Source organism: Ixodes scapularis, unplaced genomic scaffold, assembly GCF_016920785.2.
Source record: "Ixodes scapularis isolate PalLabHiFi unplaced genomic scaffold, ASM1692078v2 PGA_scaffold9__187_contigs__length_104089568, whole genome shotgun sequence".
NCBI classification, from domain to species: Eukaryota; Metazoa; Arthropoda; class Arachnida; order Ixodida; family Ixodidae; genus Ixodes; species Ixodes scapularis.
Window position 1 is genome coordinate 39,065,783 of NW_024609884.1, and position 6,000 is coordinate 39,071,782.

Here is a 6,000-nt window from a genome sequence, read left to right on the forward strand (position 1 = left end):
CCCCCTTATCTCGGAAACACTTCGAACGCCGCTGCCCAAATAGTCTCTCGGTGACCACGGTACAGTTGTTCACAATGGCGGAAGATGAGCTCAAAAGCTGCCTAAACCGCCTATGGATCCACCACATCTCGAAGTTGAATCGTTGCCTCGATCTGGAAACAAAGATCTGAGCCTCAAATAACCCCTTTCCAAAGTGGCAAAACGTCACTTTGTCGTCACCAATAACTTTCACAAACGACGAGTTCAGCGACAAGAAAGTTTGGAGTGTACACAGCTCGCTTAGGTACAATCGAGACAGCATTGACTCTAACAAGGCGTAGAGATGCAGGGGCACGCTGTCACAAACGTCATCGGTGCAGCCGTTAAATGGACGGGCCCCACGGAGTTGCTTGTGCGCGTTCCGATGAACTTCACTACAATCGTGTGTTCCACAATCTCAGTGAAATTTGAGCAACAAGTTTGGCTAACTGACATCTCGTCCCGCACGAGGTCATCACCGCAACAGTCCAGTCAGCATGCTCCGCAAACTTTGGCCTCAACTTTGTGTTTCAGATACCAGCAACTCTGGGGTCTTTAATGTGCATTATGCAGTAGCAATTACATAATCCCCTGCAAGAACAATGCTTGTCCATACCAAAACCAGCAGGAAGGGGGATTGAACCCAGGATCCCTAGATTCTGCAGTGCAAGCTTTTACTCTACATGCTTTGAGCTGTGATGTGCTAACACATTTGGCCAGCAAATTCCCCTAGTCAAGCATTCATAGACAGACACTGCAAGCTTCAATATCTTAAATCAAATTCTTTGGATTATAGAGGTTGCTAGCCTCCAACTATTCAATACCACAAGCAATACAAAAGGAAGTAGCCAATTACTCTGAAAGAAAACAAAATTTTACATCTGTAAAACTTTAAAGATGTAAAACTTTAAAGTTTTACATCTGTAAAACTTTTTAAAGTTTTACAGATGTAAAACTTTAAAAAGGCCCAATGATTGGTAATCAAGATTTTTAAAAGTTTCACTTTTAACTGGCAGGATTCATATCCTAAAACTAGGATTCTGCACTTTCTGAGTTCATTTTTTACCTCAAAGTATTTTTTTGGAGCTTCCGCTTTCGAAACTAGTAGAATGTCCACAAAATTGTGGATTTTCTATAGTCAGTTACAGGCCTAGAACGAAGTGGAAGCTCCTGCCACCCCCTTCCACTCCAGTGGAACGAACAGTGAAGAGGAGGTCGCCTCTTCTCCAGCGTTTGCTCTACTAAAGTGGAAAGAGGTGGGAGGAGCTCCTACTTCGTTCTTGACCTGCCACCAACTATAGAATGCTTAGTGTCATGGGCTCAGACAAGATCAGCAGACAACACATTTTTTAAAGCAGAAGCCTTGTTCAAAAGGAAGACCCGAAGTTGAACGGCTAGAAAGGTCAGACGTGTTGGACTACTGTCCTAGGGAGGTCACTCCCATTTTGTAGTAAAGGTTCAAAATACATTCTTTTGTGAAACAGAATTGCAAAGTTGTCTCGGGATTCCAAAAAAAAAGCAGTAGAGTTTTTACAACTGGCAGTCCCGAAATTTAAGTTTTTTTCGGATAACTCCGAATCCACAATATTTTCACAGGCAGGTGTTTTTCAGGTTTTAACCGATTTATCAGAAAACGCAGGACCCAAGGTATGCGAGCGCATGATTAATCTTTGACCTAAACACAGGACCCAGAAATCCAGAACTCATTAAATAAAAACTCCATCTGGTGGCGAGATTCTGCTCTGCTGCCCATAATGCTGAATTCTTGAAGGCAGCAATGGAAGAATGGATTTATGATAGAAGCAACATAAGAAATTATGTTGTGTAACAAACTTAACGCACAACTTTTTAAAACAATGGAAAACACGAAATGTTTCAATTTCCGTATCACAGTCAGCAAGCAAATAGTTTAATACCCATCATCCGAAACAAACGAAATGCCGCTGCCAGAGAAAATATCATTCCACGAATCCGGCGCGTACGGCGAACTCAAAATCAGAGGACTCCAAATGAACTATATTTAAGCCTTAGAAACTGGGGCAGCGTTATCATTCACCTGACCTTAAAACACAATTTTAGTTCACCACGGCAACTACCGCAACTACCGCAACACCCGCAAGGTCATTTATCACGCAATGTCCAACACTTTCCAACGTTTGCATAAGCGCCGACTAAAACCAATTTATGACACAACCGCGAGCCGGAAACCTGTTCCCAGCAACAATGTCAAAAGTAACCCTACTAGCACACACTGAAGGGGAAATATCGCGAAACTAACGTAGCGAGAAGGGCCGAGTGTATTCAGTAACTCATTCATTCATACACGAGGCTCAGGATAGCAGACGCGAGCGCGCGCCCATGGCAACAAACGTAATAACCAGAGCAAGTAAGGAAACCTATGTTGAACAAATGAAGTAACGCTTCAAATAAGTCAACGAACGTAAGAGATCATCCAAGAAATACAACAGTACCTTATTTTTTCTTCTCTCCCCAAGCGCGAAAAGGACGGCGAGAGGCCTAGGCTACTTGCCGGCTTGCCTCGCTAACGAACTAGAGATTATACTCGCCGCTAAGGTGATAACGGAGCTTTCTAGCTGAACTACTAGCACAAAGTCGTTGCACAAAGTCCATGCTAAACTGTGGTGATGTAATGTAACTTTCACTTGCACGCGTGCGAAGCACACCGAACCAAACGAACCGCTAGGTCGCCCATCGGAAAGGTAGGCTCGGAGTAGGAAATAGAAAATCACCTGAGCAGAAGGTTGCTATCATCGTAGTGGACGTTGCGTCTGAGTTTGGAACAACAGCAGCCAAGAAATGCTATAAGGCAAAACTAGCTATTTTATTTCCTCAACATTTTTATGCTGAATGTAAAAAAAATGGTCAATTGTTTAAAATATTATTGTAATACTTATTTTATCAATACATTACATAGGCTAATTGAACTCAACTAAGTCATATTTGGCTTTATCAGTTCTTTTGCATATCCAGTCTGGAAACTATGCCACAAGAAGAGGTCCTAGTTATTCCTTTCTACGGTAGATGTCGCACCATACCTTCACTCTGCAGCCTCTGCAGAGCCGCTGTCACTCTGGAAAGTGAAGCTCTGGAAAGCTATAGATTAAACAAAACAGTTATTGCCAAAGAAAGCATTTATGACAATTCTAGGGGAAGCTCATTGTTGTTTGAGGCGAGGACGGGTGTTCTGCGAACCAGAACATACAGAGTGAAGTACCAGGAAATGGATACAGTGTGCACCACCGTGGTGTGCACTGCTTGCGGAGAGGAGGACGAGACGGCTGAGCACTTGATACTCTACTGTAAAGGGCTTCACCCTATGCCTACCGAAGACAACATAGATTTAATAAAGTCATTGGGTTTTAGAGACAGCGAAGGGAGAGTGGATTTCAAGACTGTAGAGATTACCAAGCAAATATTAAGTCAATGGTGGCAGAAATCGAGAGAAAAATATGTATTTTCTTATTCACTGATGGCAAGGGGCTTTCATAGCCTAACTTTCTTTGCACTGCGAAGTGAATATAGATTTCGCATTTAAATATTCTAAGCTTAAATGGTAGAACAAACTGGCTAGGTGGCGTAAGCTACCGCCCGATCCAAAGGGCTCAGCCTATTCATCCATCCATCCATCCATGTCTGGTGTTCCCTACCTCGTTGGGTGTTCCGATTAAATTGTTTCTCTCTCTCTCTCTCTCAACGACGCCAACCACACCACCATGCCTACCATCTCCACTTGGTGACTGCTGGTGCAGTAAAGGGTGGCAAAGGGCCTCGAAAACTCCTAGGCTACGTCGCTACGCCCCAAAGTCAAGTTTAGTGCAACACGTTGCGTCATCTAACTCAAAATATTTGCAACACTGAGAAGGCCCCTTCGCCAGCCTGCTTGCTCGTGGGGCTGTTCACGCATCAATTTGAATCTGTCGATTCATGCGTTTTTGGTCTTTTATTCTTAAAATTGCTATCGGATGTCGCAGAAGAGCAAACGCCGCAGCTGTAGGCACTGTGGCGTACCGGGGGGGGGGGGGGGGGGGGGGGGGGGGGGGGGGGAGAGGAAAGAAAGGAGGGAGGGAGGGGAGTTTGTTCTACAGGGTGATTCAAGGAGAGGCCAGCCTCTTTAAATTGACCGCGAAATTTCTCCGGCCAAAACTCAAAATGAAATAAATCACTGGTATCGCTGTAGTGACACAAAAATACGACCTCAGCCAAAATATTACGTCCGTGGGACGCCGCATTCTCAACTAATGCCGATAATAAAAATGCGACCCGCCGCGAGCCGCTGCTTTTTAGCGGGCGGCCAGCGGGTTGCCGATCGCTAAAGCAACATTGGGCTGTGACGTCAGTATCGTTCTCTTTTTTTCATCCGGTCCGGGCGTTGCGCGCAGTGCGCTTTTTTGAGCCGATACCACCGCTACTTCGGCTTGTGATTGGCGTGTTTAGCCGTTACTTTTATATGTAGCCCGTGTAGCTTTGGTACAGCCTTTTGTTTATTTGCTTGTGAGGACTCCAAGACTCGTTTTAGCGAGCAACTCGGCGCGCCCAAGACTGCCCAGCTGTTCCTCGAAAGATGCCGAGTGCAACTTGTAGCGCTATGGGCTGCTCAAACAACCCGCTGCGCAACACCGAGGTGCTTTTTCATTAGTTTCCAACGGACCGGAAATTGGAGAAGGTGTGGGTGAACCCTGTTCGACGAGTGGACTTTGGACTTCGACTTTTACGCGCCCGAGGAAAAAAGAACGAAAAAACAGTCGTGTACAGCCCAGCACACGTGTGTTCGGGCGCCGCGGCCCGCGCCGGAGAGCCTCAAAGCTTCGTGTCTGGAACTGACCCGCAGCGCGAAAGCGAGAGGGCCCCCAGTACTGTACGTCCCTGGCAGCGCGGCGTAGAGCAACGCCGCTCCATCCACGGAGCCCCGATGACAATTTAGGCCTAGCGCCTAGTTTTCTAGTCGCTAGCTTTTGGGTATAGACCTTTCCAGCGGCAGTCTCGAACGAAGCGATTTACAGCGCGCGTCCCTGGTTTTGAGAGGGTACGTCAGTGTTGCCCGACTGCACTGAGCTGCGGGTTTTCTAGTCAGGGTACTGTGGCAGCCTGCATAGGCGCACTTCCGGACGCTGGTGGAGTATTTTTTATTTTGTGTTCTATGGTGAACATAATGTCTAAGGGTTTTTAGGAATGCATTATATTCTTTTTGTGAATCAAAACAAAGAAATGAGAGCTGTTTTGGTGAGTCCGTGCGTGACACAACAAATGCAACTGGAAGGTTTGTTTCATTTTATGTTGATCATTTTACGGCACCATACACTCAGTCGTATCAAACTACAAAGGTCTTAACCGTCAAAAATATGTCACCACATAGGATATCCAAACTGCATATTCTCCGCCCACTGCATGAACCATTCAACGAGTCTCATCAATCGAACAACATATATTGCACGTACCCCACGGTGCCGCGTTATCCGAACAGGAATTGAGAAAGGTCTCAAATAACACAGCATATCCAATATACACTGTCGACGATAGTCACTTCACGACGATCGGACGCAATCCGGTGTGCTTTGGGGCACATGTAGATGAGAGCCGCTTTTTTGCACAGTTTCAAAGCAAATAAAGGAACGTGTCTATTCCGTCACCACACCCCGGACCCGACCCTATCAGCTGTTTTTCGCGAAGACTCGGAACATAACCGGGAAGGCTTTTTGGAGGTTATCTCAACAAAAATAATCCTCCAAGAACGTCGAACTGCCCGCGTCGCGGGCTGCTTGACGGTTGCTCTCTTCGTTTGTTTCCTGCGAAGGCCGAGCAAGCTACTAGCACTGGTATTCTCTGGTTCTCACAGTGGAAGATAACACACAAAGGGTAAGCATCCTAAACAGGTGAAAAAAGTAAAAACTTCCAAGAAAAACCAGCGAACTCTGAATGCACAATGCAGGTGGGGAGTCGCGCTGACCGGGTTTCCACAGCTCA

The 6,000-nt window shown here is 46.0% G+C and overlaps 1 protein-coding gene across 1 annotated transcript in view; it reads right to left on the reverse strand.

Moving 5' to 3' along the window:
* Positions 1-2,771, reverse strand: part of LOC8036347 (mitochondrial proton/calcium exchanger protein) — a 55,334-nt gene extending 52,563 nt beyond the window's left edge. Inside the window, exon 1 of the mRNA XM_029971363.4 lies at positions 2,490-2,771. The gene's annotated coding sequence lies outside the window, so the exon portion shown is untranslated. The remainder of the gene's footprint in view (positions 1-2,489) is intronic.
* Between the last annotated feature and the right edge of the window lie 3,229 nt (positions 2,772-6,000).